The 19943-nt window shown below is 37.6% G+C and overlaps 1 pseudogene across 1 annotated transcript; it reads left to right on the top strand.

Moving 5' to 3' along the window:
* Window positions 1-11998: 11998 nt before the first annotated feature.
* On the top strand, window positions 11999-15562 carry LOC143549916 (G-type lectin S-receptor-like serine/threonine-protein kinase At4g27290; annotated as a pseudogene). The gene is made up of 7 exons (XR_013138228.1): window positions 11999-13663; window positions 13894-14045; window positions 14143-14284; window positions 14379-14589; window positions 14681-14918; window positions 14987-15137; window positions 15255-15562. The product of XR_013138228.1 is annotated as a G-type lectin S-receptor-like serine/threonine-protein kinase At4g27290 (transcript).
* Window positions 15563-19943: the final 4381 nt, after the last annotated feature.

Raw genomic sequence — 19943 nt, 5'->3', positions numbered from 1 at the left:
AGAAGAGTCTCACTTAGCCGTTGTCAAGTGTATCTTTCGGTTATTAAACGGAAATACTCGCTTAGGTTTTTGGTATCCCAAAGATTCCCCTTTCTGCACACATACACCGACAGTGATTATGGGGATCGATGCAATCTTGACAGAAAGTCAACATCGGGAGGATGTCAGTTCCTAGGAGACCGGCTAATTTCTTGGCAATGCAAGAAGCAAGTCACCGTATTCACCTCCACCGCTAAAGTAGAATACGTTGTCGCCTCCGCATGCTATTCACTAGTGATATGGATCCATCATCAATTGCTGGATTATAGTTTGAATGTCTTTAACACCCGTATCAGGTGTGATAACGAAGCGGCAGATTCTATTGTTACAAACCCGATCCGACACCCTAAGGCAAAACATACTGACATCCGAATTCCTTTCATTTGCGACTGTTATGACCAGAAACTTGTCTGTATTGAAATGGTCCACACTGATCACAACTTTGCCAACCTTTTCACTAAAGCCTTTGATCGTACCTGATTCCTATATTTTGTAGAGTCGTTGGGTATGATTTCTTTTGATTAAAGTATTATTTATCTTTTGTGTGTTTTAAATTGTAAATGTTTTTAAAAATATGTCACATTTTTAGAGAGATAAATTGAGTTATGTCTAACTCACCAAAAAGATTTTCAGTTTTAACTTAAAAAAAACAAAATTAAGTCACTTGACTTTGCCAAAAATATTTTTTTTTTTCTAATTTAGAGGGAGTCAAAGAAAATAAAAATTATAAAATTTTGAGAAATCGATCCGACCTTTGAAAAATAATAAGAAATTATCCTTAATGATCCTAGCACATGAAAAAAGTAGATTAAAAGCCAACAAGATCATCGTTTGATATGTAGATAGGCTTGACAAACTAGTAAGTGTCATAGTGATATAAAATTAAATTCCTGCCTATGTTAGTGGTTACGCAATTATAAAGCGGTTGCCAACACCAACGTAAGTCATATCGATGAAGACAAAAATGTTATTAGTTAGTAATACATGAGCTCGTTAGTGACTGATCACCATAAAATTATTCTTGCTTAAAATAACAGATATTATAAATCCAAATGATAAAGCAGAAAATTGGAAAGTGCTTAAAAGAATTTAAATTCAACACAAAGATGTTGACAATTCTCAACACAAAATGTTTGATAATTAACAAAAAAAAGTGGGCATATTAGAACTACGTAACGTGGGGCGAACAAGTAAGTCCTAAACACAATATATGAAGACTTGTAAGTCCGTATAACAAGTAAGTCCATGGTTCAGCCTTTATTGTTTGAAAAAGTTTGTAAAAATATAAATAAACTTAAAATGTTTTGATCAATCATTAAGGGGTCGGAGTCAATTCGGGGCAATATTGCAAAAGTCGCTAGGCGGTCCCTTGGCGGCTGACCCCTTGGAGGGAGTACTCGGAGTACTCGGGTGTACTCGGAGAGTACTCGGACATGATAAATATAAAGAAAATTAGTTTTTGGGTAATATATATTTCAAATATCATAAGTTTACTAATACTTATAACAAAATAAGTGAATATCAATATAAATAAGATAAATACATTTATAAACACTAAATTATTCTAAAAAATGTCAATCATTAATTAAAAAAATGATAGTTGCTCTTTAATATTATAAAAATACGAATATTATGTTGTATTTTTTAAGTCAAAATAGACCCAAGTTAACCGATTTGATGTGATTCTTGCTAATGTTGACCACCTATGAATAATTTTTAGTAACTAGACGGAGGTAAAGAAACTCCCCTCGGCACCATACCTTGTAGCGAGTACTCGGAGAGTACTCGGCCTTGTAGACCTACTTTTACAACATTGATTCGGGGTGAATTGGTAAACATAGTCTATGCTCAAGGTATGATGGAGTATGTAATTTGTCGGATTAAATGGGACCACATAAGTATCGTGCTTAATATACACCTTAACGTATCACACTGACATCTAAATACTTGTTAAGCTTAAAGTTGACAAATTATATCTACAATTGACTTTGGGTTCTTGGCATAATAATATTGAAATAGAAGTGCAATCTAGGAGGTTAACGGATAATGTGATTTCAAGTCGCGATCTTTCTCATTAAAAATTTGTAAACTTTTGATATTTATAAATAGTATATTACTACTATATAGTAATTGTGAAGTTTGATGCCGCTTGACCATTTATTGGTCCAACTGGCACAACACTGTTCGCCACACCAAATTTTACTTATTTAATTGTTTTAGTTTCGATATCGTAACGAACATAACCAAAATTATGTCAACTTATCGCCATAATATCCAGGAGCGAAAACGCTCCAGTTTTACCAACCCGCAACGCTCTGTACTCTGACAACACTCACCTTTTACCAGCATCGTTTTATTTAGTTCTGGTACCGTAGCGAACGTATCTAAAAACGAACAAATTCGCTTCGACTTACCGCCTCAAAACGTTGAACCGACAATGTCCTGGTTTTACCGACTCACCTCACAACACTGGGGACTGCAACACTCGGGTTTTACCGACCAAATAAATGTCGTTTTAAATATTTTGATTTTTTATATGTAAATTTGACGAATTTATATTTTTTGGATTTTAACGATTGGGTTTTACCGACATCGGTTATACGGTTGGGTTTTCCAACGCACGGGTTCTACCGACTCACCCCCGCAACACCAGGGACCGCAATTGTGTTTTACCGACCGAATAAACGTCGGTTAAATATTTTGTTTTTATATATTAATGTCGTATTTATTTTTCGGGTTTTAACAGTTGGATTTTATCAACATTGTTTATATCGTAATGAACGTACCCGATACTGATCGAATTTGTGTTGACTCGCCATCGTAATGATTGGGTTTTACCAACCAACTGGCCTGGCGCAACGCGTGAGGTAACGTTCTAGTCAAATATAATATTAATTTCATCTTACTTCATTTTGTTTTATTTAGTTTTTAACTTAAATTCTTAAGTATTTGTTTTTATTTATTTTATTTATTATTATTATTTTTTTGCAAAAGATTATGTTTGCATGAGTATGCTCCACCTTATATAGGTGAGAGCATATCATGCATATTATTGTTATTCACGGCCCAATGAGCTTTTATTTACATGGTCTCGGGCCCAAACATACAAGGAATAAACCGACAAGCTAACTAGTGTACATCATTAATAGAATGAGTAAATACAAAAGACTAATGTACAAAACAGGTCCTACAAGATTTTAATTCAAGTTTAATACTTTCTTAGTCCATATAATCCGATCTACAAGCGAGCTGATTTTCACGAGATTCTAACCATGAGAAACAAACATTTTTAGTGAAAATTAACATACCTTAAACGAGCTAGATCCAGAGTTGTAGGTGTTGTTTGATGTCAAGCCATTCATGGTTTCTTCTTGATTTGCTTCGATCTAGGTGTATTTGAAGCCCTTTCTTAATTTCGAGCTAAAACCGAAACCTTAGTTTAGTAGAGAGAGATGAGAGTTTAAGTGTGTGTTTTAAAGTGTAATTATGGTGATGGCCGGGGTTTTAGCCTTTAGAGAGGATGGACATATTTATACTAATGACCCTTCTTAGACCCATAACCAAGCCTATTGTTCATTAAGTCCATAATTAACTCTTTTAAATAAATACTTTTTTTTTATTTTTTATTCAAAACTCGTAAACTTAGATGTTACAACCTTCTATCCATAGGGTAGGTCCACCACTTATCATAATCGCTCAAATACTCATAACCAATTTGATTACATAATTGAACCTCACGCACTTCAATGCATAAAGAATCTCTTAAAACACATTTTGTTAATTATGATAGGTAAAATCAATGTTAACTTCAATAACTGGTGCACCAGTGTTAATGAAAAGTGTTTGTTTGCATCAACTATCAATTGTACTAGACCAAATAGATCATGTCTACTTTTTAATTATCAAATATATGTCGGGAATTCAGTCTTGAGTTTTCTTTTACCATCTTTATAAGAATCATATGGATATCTCTATGCTAATGTAGTATCTTTGATAAAACGAACAGACCAAAATTATCAAATGGATTCAAACTACTCGTGCAAATAAGTAACTCAGATCTTACCCACTCTTTGATTTGCATATCTAGTGCTGAGTTGAAACAACCATACTCATATTAATATTGGCGATATCATGTGGTGTTTGTCTTTTGTCTTGGTTTATTTGGGTTTGATGCAACAATCCTTCATGTATGTCATATAAAGAGTTGACTTCTTCAAAAATTGAGTTAAATCCCTCTATTCTAAATCAATGAGAATGCATTCAACAAATCTTGTTCTTTTCTTTAACGACTTTGGGACAAATTTTTTCTGATCTCTAAAAATACATCATCAAGACATCAAGTGTAAGTAAAAAACACAAAATCATATTAATATTTTCTTTTTGATACTCATATTATAAATAACATGGTATACAGTGAGAACAATATTGGCCCAAAAACGAAGGAGATGATTAATTAGCCTGCAACAGTAAGGTGTGAGAACAATGTATCAACATTTCTTTTGGCGACACCTTTTTGTTGTCAAGTTCTAGGATACGAAGACTAGTGTAAAATGCGGTGGGTGTAGTCAACAACAGATGTAGAAAAATACTCAAGGGAGTTGTCATTTCTCAAAGTAAAAATAGAAATGCCAAATTGGGTATTTATTTCAGCACAAAATTTTCTAAAAAAATTTAATAGCTCAACTTGTTTCATTGAGAAAACACATGTTTAACATAATCTAATGATGACAAACGCGACAAACTTGGGCTAGTTTCCTTCAGCTCGCAAGAGTGGGATGACCAGGTGATGAAGATAAGAATACAGCTTTGGCACCATATAGGCGATGAAGATAAGATGCACCCACCTCTTATTTTAGGTACGTTTGTTGGTACTAGAGTTTGCTAGTTTCGCCTTTATTTTTATTAAGAATTGATGTTCGGAAAAAAATTAATAGAATGTGGGCTGGGTTAAGCCTAACAGATTGGACACATCAGGGCTGCAAGTGCAAACACTGAATGGGTTGAACTGTTATAAGTATACATGGAGCCTCAAACGTGTCGGAGGGGCTAGCCCCAGATAATCATTTACGTATTAGTTACTAAACGTGGTGTACGGTTTTAAATGGAACAGTAAACGGCCACAATCATTTTACTTTCATTGACAATGAAATTTCATTCTTGGGTTATTTTATTAGAATCTTAAAACCCATAGTAGTGCGAGAACGTATAATTCCTGATCCCCGGTTGCCTCCCTTCATCTATGCCATAAGTACATTAAAGCTCCGAATTAGCTTGTTGAAGCTCCAAACACTCTACAAACATTGAAGAGATCTCAAAGTAATCGTGTTCGACATATATAAATAACTGAAACACATGATATTAGACATTAAAACACATTCTTTCACCAAGTCATCAAGTAGTAAGCACATGTTGGGAAAAACGACCACCTAGCTACGAACGGTAAACAAAAATTGCGGAATTAAACTTCGTTTGGCTAAACTTTTTCCCGACCCGAATGAACCAATGAGGATGCAAACAAAATAGGGTATACTAAAAGTAAATAGGACACAATAATTAGCGTGGAAAACCTCTCAATGCGAGAGTAAAAACCACGGGACTACTAGAGCCGCTTCAAATTCACTATCACCAATAATGAGCAATACAAAGTCTTCTCTAGGTAAAACTAGAGGCATACACAAAACATCATATACTTGGTACAAACTAACTTCAAGTATATGGAATCAGACTACAAAATAATACGAGTAAGAGGTATCACCAACGAGAGAATGAATCGATCTCTGGCACGTCTCTTATCTTCAACAAAACACCAAAACCTTGGAGCTCAAAAACCTTCCTTCGTAACACTGATTGGCAGAAGAGAAAATACTCCAAAATTCTTGTTTCGTATGTGTGTATATTGACGGCAGAATATTAATCATCATAAACCTAATAATAATTCTTTAATATATATGTATTTCTTTCTTGTTCCATACGTATGAGTCAAAGCCCACACCAAGATTTTTGGCAAGCCCACTAAACAAATCACCACATCAATTTGTGAGATCATGTGGGTCACGGCTCACCCAAAAAAACCAACGTCAACTATATTTTTTTTCTTATTAATTATTAAATAATAATAATACCCATGTAGGATAAATATTTGTTGGGTTTTCTCATGGGCAAAAAATACCCCAACAAATCTCCCCCTTTTTGTCTATGAGAAAAAACTCACCACCCCGGTGAGTGAGCAACAAATCTTCAACTTCTCCCTTGCCAAAGCTTTGGTCAACATATCGGAACAATTATCATCGGTGTGAACTTTATCAAGCTCAAACAACTTGTCTTCAATAGCATCTCTAATCCAATGATACCTCACATCAATATGTTTTGTTCTCTTATGGTACATAGAGTTCTTAGCAAGGTGAATTGCACTTTGATTATCACAAAGAACCACGTAGCGCTGTTGCATAAAGCCAAGCTCTTGCATAAATCTTTTCAACCACAATAATTCTTTGCATGCTTCTATTGCTGCCATATACTCTGCCTCGGTAGTAGACAAAGCAACACACTTTTGCAGTCTTGACTGCCATGACACGGCTCCCCCTGCAAATAACATCAAATATCCAGAAGTGGATTTCATGTTGTCCTTATTTCTTGCCATATCAGAATCCGTGTAACCAACAAGCATTGGCTCCCCATTTCCAAATGTTATACCCAATTTGGAAGTACCTCGTAAATATCTAAGTATCCACTTAACTGCTTCCCAATGCTTTCTACCCGGATTTGCCAAGAACCGACTAACAACACCTACTGCATGGCCAATATCAGGTCGTGTACATACCATGGCATACATCAAGCTTCCAACCGCTGATGCATATGGAACACCATCCATCTCTTCAATCTCTTTCTCAGAAGTAGGGCAATCTTTTTCAGTTAACTTAAAGTTGGGAGTAAGAGGTGTACTAACCACATTAACTTTAGACATCTTGAATCTGCTAAGCACCTTTTCAATGTATTGCTCTTGTGACATGTGTAACTTCTTTGAAGCTCTATCTCTAGTAATCCGAATGCCAAGAATATTCTTAGCTGGCCCCAAGTCCTTCATAGAAAACGACTTGCTTAATTCTTTCTTCAGCTGGACAATTCTTTCCACATTCTTGCCAACAATCAACATATCATCAACATAAAGCAATAAAATGATAAAATCATCATCACCAAACCTCTTAAAGAAAACACAGTGATCAGACGCAGTCTTTCGGTAGCCTTTCTTCCCCATAACTGACTCAAATTTCTTGTACCACTATCTCGGTGCTTGCTTCAAGCCATAAAGACTTTTATGAAGTTTACAAACATAATCTTCTTTACCTTTAACCTGAAAACCTTCAGGTTGCTTCATATAAATCTCCTTATCGAGATCACCATGAAGGAATGCTGTCTTGACATCCATTGGCTCAACCTCAAGATCAAGACTAGAAGCTAAATCAAGGATCACCCTGATGGAACTCATCTTCACAACTGGAGAAAAAATCTCATCAAAATCAATACCCTCTCTTTGACTGAACCCTTTGACCACCAATCTTGCCTTGTACCTAGGCCGTGAGGTATGTTCTTCAGTCTTCAACTTGTAGACCCACTTGTTCTTCAAAGCTCTTTTGCCCTTGGGCAACTTCACCAACTTAAAGATATTGTTCTCATACAAGGAATTCATCTCATCTTGCATGGCTTCAAACCACTCTCTTTTATGCTTATGTTCCATGGCCTCTTTATAATACTCGGGCTCTCCCCATCAGTGAGTATACTCACCAGCCGAATAATGAGTAGAAGGTTGACGGTCTCTAGTAGACCGCCTGAGTGGGAAAAATGCAGGCATATCAACTGGTAACTAGGGATGAATATCCTCATCCAAATCCACCTGCTCTTGATTATCAACATTATCGGTACCATGTTGTTCGTCATTTTGAATACCATCTTCGTGATGTGGCTCAGATTGCTGAGTAGGAATAGGATCCAAATCAAAGAGATCATCAATATACTGAGGAACTACTTGTGTCTTCTCAATATCTTTCAAACTCTCGTCTTCCACAAACACAACATCAAGACTTCTAACAAGCTTCTTTGAAACCGGATCATATAGCCTGTATCCAAACTCATCTTGCCCATAACCAAGGAATATACACTGTCTAGACTTCACATCAAGCTTTGATCTTTCATCTTTGGGAATATGCACAAATGCTTTGCATCCAAAGACCCGCAAATGACTATACGAAACATCTTTGCCACTCCAAACCCTGTCTGGAACATCATTATGCAAAGGAATACAAGGAGTAAGATTAATAACATGTACCGCTGTAAGTAAAGCTTCTCCCCAAAAAGAATTAGGTAAGCCAGCATGTGAGAGCAAACACTTAAACCTTTCAACCAAGGTTCGGTTCATCCGTTCTGCTAAACCATTCAACTGTGGTGTCTTGGTAGGTGGCCTTTGGTGTCGAATACCCTTCTCTCTACAATAAGCATTAAAAGGACCAATGTATTCACCTCCATTATCTGTTCGAACACACTTGAGCTTCTTCCCAGTCTGTCTCTCAACTAGGGCATGAAACTGCTTAAACACATCAAATACTTGATCTTTAGACTTTAAAGTATAAACCCATACCTTCCTCGAATGATCGTCTATAAATGTGACAAAATATAAGCAGCCCCCAAGTGTGCTAGTCTTCATAGGACCACATACGTCTGAATGCACCAAGTCAAGTATACTTTCTTTTCTATGAGGCGGATGACTATGAAAAGAAACTCTCTTTTGCTTACCATTCATACAATGAGAACACTTATTCAAATGAACATCTTTCACACCAGACAAGGCATCTTTCTTCAATAAAATAGACATCCCTTTTTCACTCATGTGAGCAAGTCTCTTATGCCACATATCGGTCACATCAGAATTCGTCAACGAATTAACCGAGTCTCTGGAAATCTTTGGATGTGCGATATACAACTTTGAAGTTCTTTCACCTCTTGCCATGATCAACGAACCACGAGTGAGTTTCCAAATTCCACCACCAAAGGTACTGTGAAAACCATCATCATCTAATGTGCCTGCGGAGATCAAATTAAGTCTAATATCCGGAACATGTTTCACATTGTGTAAAACCAAATCCATCCTAGTATCAAACTTCAAGCAAACATCCCCAACACCAACGATCTTTGATAGCCCATTATTACCCATCTTGACATTTCTAAAATCACTAGGAGTATAAGACAAATAAAAATCCCTTTGTGATGTCACATGACAAGTAGCACCACTGTCAAAAACCCAACTCGAATCATCACGTGCAATGTTCACCCTATCATAATCACAACAAATATAAAATTCTTCGGTGACAGTGTTAGTTTCAGAAGTACCTTCATCACCGTCATCTTTCTTGTAGTTATTCTTTTTATTGTTGTAATTAGCCTTCTTGTTCTCCTTTTTCAGTTGCCTGCAATAATTTATTATGTGCCCTTTTCTACCACAATGATGACACTCATATTCTTCAAACTTCCCTTTGGACTTACTGCGGTGCTTTGCTCTATTACTCGGACCTCTACTATGGCTTCTCCCCCTACTTTCGGTAACCAAGGCATCTGACTGTGAAGAGGAACCCTGTGACTTTCTTCTCATCTCTTCATTTATAATATTACATTTAGCCAATTCCATAGTAATAATACCGTTAGCTGCGGAGTTGGACAACGATGCCCTAAAAGTCTCCCAAGAATCCGGTAACGTACCAAGAAGCCATAAGCCTTGTATCTCGTCTTCAAACTTAATACCCATACCTGCAAGCTGATTAATAACACCCTGAAAAACATTCAAATGATCAGTAACAGGAGTTCCATCACGGTATTTCAAGTTAATCAACTGTTTAATCAAGAACAACTTATTGTTCCCGGTCTTCCGAGCATACAACTCTTCAAGCTTGGTCCATAGAGTACGAGCATGACTCTCCCCGTTAATATGGTTCAAAACATTATCATCAAACCCATTGCCGAGTATACCCGCAAACCTTCCGATGCAAAATATTCCATTCTTCATCAGTTTTATTTTCAGGTTTATCGGTACTAAAAACAGGCAAATAATAGTCCTTCACATAAAGAAGGTCTTCCATCTTGCCTTTCCAAACATGATAATTGGAACCATTCAAACTCACCATCCTACCCGTATTAGCTTCCATCGTTCAAACAAGTCTTAACCCAAGAACAAGAGCCGAAGCTCTGATACCACTCTGTTGGGAAAAACGACCACCTAGCCACGAACGGTAAACAAAAATTGCGGAATTAAACTTCGTTTGGATAAACTTTTTCCCGAACCGAATGAACCAATGAGGATGCAAACAAAATAGGGTATATTAAAAGTAAATATGACACAATAATTTTAGCGTGGAAAACCTCTCAACGCGAGAGTAAAACCACGGGACTACTAGAGCCGCTTCAAATTCACTATCATCAATAATGAGCAATACAAAGTCTTCTCTAGGTAAAACTAGAGGCATACACAAAACATCATATACTTGGTACAAACTAACTTCAAATATATGGAATCAAACTACAAAATAATACGAGTAAGAGGTATCACTAACGAGAGAATGAATCGATCTCCGGCACGTCTCTTATCTTCAACAAAACACCAAAACCTTGGAGCTCAAAAACCTTCCTTCGTAACACTGATTGGCAGAAGAGAAAATACTCCAAAATTCTTGTTTCGTATGTGTGTATATTGACGACAGAATATTAATCATCATAAACCTAATAATAATTCTTTAATATATATGTATTTCTTTCTTGTTCCATACGTATGAGTCAAAGCCTACACCAAGATAAAAGTAAATAGGACACAATAATTTTAGCGTGGAAAACCTCTCAACGCGAGAGTAAAAACCACGGGACTACTAGAGCCGATTCAAATTCACTATCACCAATAATGAGCAATACAAAGTCTTCTCTAGGTAAAACTAGAGGCATACACAAAACATCATATACTTGGTACAAACTAACTTCAAGTATATGGAATCAGACTACAAAATAATACGAGTAAGAGGTATCACCAACGAGAGAATGAATCGATCTCTGGTACGTCTCTTATCTTCAACAAAACACCAAAACCTTGGAGCTCAAAAACCTTCCTTCGTAACACTGATTGGCAGAAGAGAAAATATTCCAAAATTCTTGTTTCGTATGTGTGTATATTGACGGCAGAATATTAATCATCATAAACCTAATAATAATTCTTTAATATATATGTATTTCTTTCTTGTTCCAAACGTATGAGTCAAAGCCCACACCAAGATTTTTGGCAAGCCCAATAAACAAATCACCACATAAATTTGTGAGATCATGTGGGTCACGGCTCAACCAAAAAAACCAACGTCAACTATATTTTTTTTCTTATTAATTATTAAATAATAATAATACCCATGTAGGATAAATATTTGTTGTGTTTTCTCATAGGCAAAAAATACCCCAACAGCACAGGCACACAGGGATGATTTGTTTATATAAACAAAAGTAATTACCTAAAAAAGGATTTAGCTGGAATCAAATAAAACTTAAGACCTTAGCAAGATAGAAGGTCTAAGGGACAACAGTTTTACCACTACAGCAACCTTGAATCTTTGTTGTAGCTTCACTGCATAAAATTCTTATGGGTTCACTCAATTTTTTTTATATATCACTTCTAAATGGTTCACGTGAACCGTTGGGACTCTACATGGGTCCACCGCCCATGCGGACAAGGCTCATAATTTTTGCAATTGGTGTCATTCCATGCTTTTCCTATTCATGCGCTTAGTGTTTGAAAAGTCCAAAACAATATTTGTATGAGCTCCCAACACCGCATCAACATGCCAATCTGAGCACTAGCTAGTTTTCACATATCATGTTTGTTATTCTTCTATCTTTATGTGTATGCCTATGTTTTATGTTTATATATGTATGAACATGCCCTGATGCATGGATGGCACATATTGGTATTGTATCCTCGGTATATTATCGTGGTTTGTCCTTAGTTAGAATTCCTGGAAAAACTTTTGTGTATGACCCATTCAAAGAAAGATCCCGTTGGCGAGATTCAATGTTTCAAACCACAAAAAATAAATATAGGAGTTGAATTGGCTAAAGGTCAACTTATATTTTGTTAAGTTGTCAGTGAATTATAGGTTAGATCTGTGGGCTTGACCCAGAGATAACAAATGTCCTAAATTTGACAATTTAAAGGATTAGTAAGTGTTAGAAGTCCCTGTTAATAATAAACTATCAATTTACTTACCTTTCATTGACTAACAAACTTTTACCTTCATCTTAATCCAAAAATGTCCCATGAAGTTGTGAGGAAGACAAAATTCAAAGAATCTGTGTATAGATAACAATCAAACCAAAATGTTACTCCCTTATATCACCTTCTTCTTTCTAGTGCTAACAACTTCTAGATCATCAGACACCATAGCAGTGCATCAAAACATCTCAGACGGTCAGACCATAGTTTCAGCGAACACAAAATTTGAGCTACGTTTCTTTAGCCCGGGCAATTCCAAAAATCGGTACCTGGGGATATTGTTTAAGAACACATCGCCGCAAACGGTTGCATGGGTTGCAAACCGTGTAACTCCACTTACAGATAAACTGGGAGTCGTCAGACTGGACAACCAAGGGAACTTGACTCTTGTTAACGGTAGTGGCAAAGTTATTTGGTCATCCAACTCCTCAGCATCTGGTGCAAATATAAATATTGAAGCACAACTGTTGGATACAGGCAATCTGGTGATTCATAATGAAATTGTTATCTGGCAAAGTTTTGATTACCCTGGAGATGCTTAGCACAAATAAAGTTGGGCAAGAACTTCATTACTGGAAGAGAAACATATTTAACATCATGGAGAAGTGCAGATGATCCTTCCCCAGGTGAATATACATTAATGGCTTTAATGGTTAAGGGTAAATATCCGCAAGTATATATTAGAAGAAGCTCTGATATCGGAACAAGGATCGGGCCATATAACGGCGTTTCACTTTCTGGCAGGGCGAACTTTGCTCCTGATGCTAATCCGGCGAGCGTTTCTTACCTGATTATGAATCAGAGCGAGATGTATATCACTTTTGATTCTAAAAGTACTACATTAAGAACAATAGTAACTCCTGGTGGTCAACTCGAAATCTAGCAGCTAAAATTTCCGAACCCAAAATGGATTCTGATTTCTGCCTCGCCAGTAGATTATTGTGACAACTATAAAGTGTGTGGCCCGTATGGGATCTGTACTACTGCCACTTCTCCTAATTGTGGGTGCTTAAAAGGATTTGAAAAGAATCCTGATGATGATACAAGTGTTTGTAGACGTAACATAGCATTGGGACTGTGGGCTTGGAGAGGGATTTTTGCCGTTATCAAGCATGAAGTTACCGGACACTGAGAATGCTGAATACAGTAGCAACATGAGCCTACTAGATTGTGAGGCAGCTTGCAAGAATAATTGCTCATGCACGGCCTACGCAAATCCAAACATCAATCCAGGTGGAGTTGGGTGCTTGCTATGGTTTGGAGAATTGACTGATGTCCGAGTGTTCCCACAAAAAGGGCAAGATTTGTATGTCAGACTTGCGGCCTCAGAATTACCAGGTAAGTAATTAATAACGCTACCAAATTGATGGGTTTCTTGTTTACCTTGTTTTAACAGCTTAATGTTAGGTCACTACATTTTTATGATGGATACATATGATCTAGTAATAGACAAACTATACACAACTGCAGTAATTTGTAAGGAAATTCGTCGCCAAGACGTATGTGTTGTTCGCTTATTTCTGTAAACTTGACAATATATTGTTTCCTTGGACCTCAAAATATTTTAGATCTCCCTTCCAAACTTCCACAAAAAGAAACGAGTAGTTATGGAAGTTACTTCATCAATAGCTGCTGTGTTGACTTTGTCGGGCCTCATATTATTGGCATTGTATACTAAGAGAAAATGGAAGAATAGATCAGATTCTGGGAGAGAAGGCAAGTGATATGACTCTGGTGCTTTAAATACAACTTAACACTCTATGATGAATTATGTTTGAAAATAAGATCTTTGTCTCAATGGCATATTTTCTAGGTAGACCTGAAAAGACCTTTAGTTATAGTAGCCAGATGGGAAGTCCAGAGGTTCCCTTGTTTAGCTTGTCTAAAATTTCTAAGGCAACCAATGACTTTTCAGTAGACAACAAGCTAGGAGAAGGCGGGTTTGGACTAGTTTACAAGGTAAATGATAGGAATTAGTTGGTCATATATGTGTAAGTACTGATCAAAAAAATTTGGATCTACATTCTATTTGGATCTACATTCGATTTACCAGGGTGTGCTAGAAGAAGGAAAAGAGGTTGCTGTGAAGCGGCTATCAAAGTCCTCTGGACAAGGGCTTCTTGAATTCGAGAATGAAGTTATATGCATTGCTAAACTTCAACATCGGAATCTTGTGAAGCTCTTGGGATATTGCATTCAAGGCCATGAGAAAATGTTAATATGTGAATACATGCCTAATAAAAGTCTCGACAGTTTTTTATTTGGTTGGGCTCTCTTACAATCCTAAAAGTACAGATTTATCAAAAATGCAAACGTATATAATACATATAAGCCATCTTGCTGTCTTTTGAACAGATGAATCAAAAAAGTCATTACTTGATTGGCCACAACGCTTCCGGATCATTCATGGGATTGCTAGAGGCCTTCTTTATCTTCATCAAGATTCCCGGCTTAAAGTAGTACATAGGGACTTAAAAGCAGGAAATATTTTACTTGATCATCAGATGCATCCAAAAATATCAGACTTTGGCTTGGCAAGGATGATTAAAGAAGGTGTGAGTGAAGCAAATACAAAGAGAGTCGTGGGAACATTGTACGAATCCGCAAACTCAGTTCATATTGTACAGCATATATGCCTTTATATATATATCTTTTATTCAGGGGCTACATATCTCCAGAGTATGCAATGAAAGGTCTCTTCTCGGTAAAGTCAGATATTTTCAGCTTTGGGGTTTTGGTATTGGAAATTGTGAGCGGGAAGAGAATTAGAGATTTTATTCATGAAGATAATGACCATAATCTTATTGGACATGTAAGTGAGTTGAATACAATCACACACACACACACACATATGTAACCTGAACTTTGAATAAGGCAGTCTTGCCTATTGATATTATCTAATATTTGTATTTTATGTGGTTTCGTATAGGCATGGAGACTTTACAAAGCAGGAAAGTCTCTTGATCTAATTGATGAATGTTTGCGCACATCCTATTCTGCTAGAGAAGTGTTGCGGTCTATACATGTTGGCCTATTGTGTGCGCAACACCGAGTAGAAGATCGGCCTGACACAACGACCGTTGTATTAATGTTGGGTGGTGAAGGGTCACTTCCTTCTCCCAAAGAACCTGCTTTCTTTATTCAAGAAGGTGAAATCAACTCTACCTCAATTCTTCCTTTACCATCATTATCAGTTAATGGCGTAACATTAAGTCAAGTAGATGGCAGATGACAAGAAGAAATGGTTTGTGAATGTATAAGGTATCATTATCAGTTAGAAGTTTGAAGAATATGTAGATGTTAATAGGAATTAATAGAGTATATATTTGATGCATATATCCATAATTGTGTATATCCCACTATTTTAGCCTAAATTGATGTATATCCATAATGATGATGTACTTATTTATAGAGAATGATAATGAGAAGAGGGGCAACGATTTGATCTCTTTCATGGTATCAAGAGATTTACCCAAACCATAACAGCCGTTCCTTTCTTTCACGGCTCTTTCCCATCGCTTCTGCTCATTTTTTTTCACCCTCTTCTACAACAATGGATTCCAAAATTCATCCTGCAGTCACTGTATCTAATATTAAAACCTTCATACCCATTACTCTAGAGATGGGTCGAGCCTTCCTCGTTATCGAACATCTCTCTCCTCACATCCCACCTGCTACTGCCTCCTCTACCAGCACCGACAAAGAGAAAACCCCAAAACCCGTGGAAGACTCGTGGGATAGACTCGACGCCATTGTTCTCCAATGGATATATGGCCCTATTTCTCAGGACCTTCTTTAAACCATACTCAAGACTAACACCACGGCGTGTGAAGCTTGGAAAACCTTGGAGAACATTTTTCAAGACAACAAAAATGCTCGTGTCACACATCTTACTCAAAAATTTTCAAACACTCGCCTAGATGACTACCCAAATACCTATGCTTACTGTCAAGCCTTAAAACTATTGGCTAACCAACTTGCCAATGTCGGATCACCGATATCTAATGACCAACTAGTTACACAATTAATATCGGGCCTCAACAAACAATATGAGGGTATTACCATCATCCTTCAAAACATGGAACCCCTCCCTGATTTTTACATTGCTCGATCGAAACTCGGATCCGAAGAAACACGCAAAGCACACCAAGCCATGAATGTTGCACGGGCTGCAGGAACCGCTCTTAACGAAAATACGGCCCGATCTACACCCCATAATCAGTCACCACCCACCACCGAATTTCGTTCGGACCAATCTACGGACTGTGGGCACTCTCGCGATCGTGGACGCGAACGCGACTCCTACTCTGGCTCTCAACAACCTGCTTATGATCCCTCCTACTTTCCATGGTCAACCACCCATCTTCCACCATGGTCTAACCAAAATAACAATCAGACATGGTTTGGCCAACGACAACCCTCACGACCCACCTGGCCCAACCCCATGCCCATATCCAACTACTACAAGACCCATGGGGAATATACGAAACGGGATTCTTGGTTCTGGTCCCACTCAAGCTTATAACACTGCTTATGCCCCGACTGACATCGAGCAAGCACTTTACACCATGTCACTTAACCCGCCGGACAGACCGTGGTATATGGATACGGGGGCTACGCACCATATGACAAACAACAAAGTAATTTTAAGTCATTTTTTAATAATAGCATGTCACAAAATATCATTGTTGGAAACAGGGCCGGCCCAATAGCTTTATTGGGCCAAGCTAAGGCTTTAGGCCCCAAAAATATTAAGGCTCCAATTTTTCTAATAATAAATATATTAGGTTTTTTTGGCAGGCTATGAGTGTACGAAGCCTGAAGCCTGAAGCCTGAAGCCTGGAAGATTGGAACTGGAACTGAAGCATCATGTTCATCTTTATATACTGTGCGTATTCTCTGCTTTGTCAATTGCGATTGAAGTCTATTTATTTTTATATTTGCGATTGGTGTGCCATGTAATTGAATCGGCAATTGCAATTTTTTATGTTGAATTGCAGGTACAAGGGTTTATGTGTGCGTCTATTAACTGTGCCATGTATTTGGCTTTGTGTTATTTGCCGGAGTAACAGATTTTGGATTTGGATGTGCCGTCTGGATTTGACTGTTTGTCAAGTGGATTTACTATGGATGGAGGTTAATTTAATCATCACTTTTATTTTTGTCCTTATCAAGGCATTAGTTTTGCAATTTATAATTTTTTTCTAATTCTTGTCCAATATTTAATCTATTAAAATGTGCGAATTTGTTACTATATTTTGCTAATTTAATATTGAGATTATGTTACTTATTTGAAAAAAAATTGAAAAAAAGCCCCCAACTTTGTAGTTAGCTTGAGACCCTCGAAAACCTTGGGCCGCCACTGGTTGGAAATGGTACAACTATTCCGGTTCATGGATATGGCAACGAAAACCTGCCCTCACCTTTCCCACCCCTAAAGTTGAAAAATGTTCTTTACGCCCCAAAACTAAGTAAAAATCTTATTTCCGTTCGTCGATTAACAACTGACAATTGGATTTCTATTGAGTTTGACCCATTTGGTTTTCTTGTGAAGGACTACAAGACCCGGATCCCTATCCTTCGATGCAACAACACCGGTGATCTCTACCCACTCCTTCCGCACTTGGATCCATGCTTAACACACCTTCTACATTTGCTGCTATTTCTTCACATCTTTGGCACCAACACCTTGGACATCCGGGCCCTGCTTTGTTGAACTCTTTAAAAAATAATTGTTCTATTGACTTTGGGAAATTGAATAAGTGTGTTTTTCAATCTTGTGTGTTTGGTAAAAGTATTAGATTACCATTTGATGATTCTCATACTTGCACATATTTACTTTTTGATATTATTCACAGTGACCTTTGGACGTCATCAATTCAAAGCTCCGGGGGTCACCGATATTACATCTTATTTTTAGATGACAAAACCAACTTCCTATGGACATATCCACTATCCAAAAAGTCTCAAGTGTTTTCTATTTTTTGCAACTTTATGAAGTTGATTGACACTCAGTTTGAAAAAAAAAATTCCAATGCGATAACGGTAAAGAATATTTTAACTCTTCTTTTCAACAATTCTTTAACCAACATGGAATGCCTTTTGTTTATTGTGTCCGCACATGTCGTCCCAAAACGGAAAGGCGGAACGCAATATTCGACCAATCAACAATATCGTTCGCACTCTTCTAGCCCATGCCTCCCTACCAAACACTTTTTGGCTTCATGCCCTCGAAATGGCAACTTATATTCTTAATATTCTTCCAAGCAAAAACCACCAATATACTACACCCAATAGACTTCTTTACAACCGCACACCATCCTATGATCACCTTAGGGTATTCGGTTGCTTATGCTACCCTTTAATTCCCTCGACCACTATTCACAAACTAGACCGGCGTTCTTGCCCATGTATCTTCCTTGGTTATCCCACTAACCACCGCGGATATAAATGTCATATACACAAATCAACTAATCATCTCTCGACATGTTGTTTTCGATGAGACGATTTTTCCCTATGCCAACACTACATCTCTCGCACCCTCATACGAATTTCTCACCGACCAATTCCCATCTCATTTCTGGTTCAGGCCCAATCATCCAACCCCAACCCACAACAGCCCACACCATCACATCAGCCCACACTTTCACGAAAATCATCTCCACACACATTCCCATTCTCGGCCAAATCTACTTGCCATCCCTCAACACAAAACTTTTCCAACCAACACTTCACTACTAACTAACCAAACTTCCTCACTTACCCCGTCAACAAACTCAACCCCCACATCATCTCCTTATGTAACGAACACACCATCCACCCCACCTAGTCAAAACCCGTCTATCTCACCTACTATACCACCACCACCACCAAGTCAACCACCCCGCACAATCCGAACACGTGCCATGGACGACATTGTTAAGCCAAAGAAACTATTTAATCTTAACACCTCCACTATAATCTCAATACCGAAAAACCCCGCCGATGTACTGTCCATACCGGAATGGCACAAAGCCATGACTGACGAGTTTCATGCTCTTATTAAAAATGAGACTTGGGATTTAGTCCCTCGTTAACCACACATGAACATTATTAGAAGTATGTGGTTGTTCAAACATAAATTCAAGTGTGATGGCACCTTAGAACGATACAAAGCCCGGCTTGTATGTGATGGGCGATTACAACAAGTTGGGGTGGATTGTGGAGAAACTTTTAGCCCTGTTGTCAAGCCGGCCACAATACGTACGGTCCTCTCAATTGCTCTTTCGAATTCATGGTTGGTTCACCAATTGGATGTCACTAACGCCTTCCTACATGGCAAACTTAATGAGACAGTGTACATGTACCAACCAATGGGTTTTCGTAATCGCGATCACCCGAATTATGTGTAAACTTAAGAAATCTCTATATGGTCTCAAATAAGCACTGCGTGCATGGTACCAACGGTTCACGGATTTCGTTACCGACATGGGATTTTGCCAAAGTCAATGTGACAATTCACTCTTTACACTCAGATACGGCACCAATATTGCATACCTCCTCCTTTATGTTGATGATATACTACTTATTACCTCTTCTGATTCACTAAAGTAACACCTCATGACATGTCTTGCAAATG

Source organism: Bidens hawaiensis, unplaced genomic scaffold, assembly GCF_021521415.1.
Source record: "Bidens hawaiensis isolate Kalapana, Puna unplaced genomic scaffold, B.hawaiensis_p1.1 tig00000978_1, whole genome shotgun sequence".
Lineage (NCBI taxonomy): Eukaryota > Viridiplantae > Streptophyta > Magnoliopsida > Asterales > Asteraceae > Bidens > Bidens hawaiensis.
This window is presented reverse-complemented; position numbering and strand designations above follow the sequence as displayed.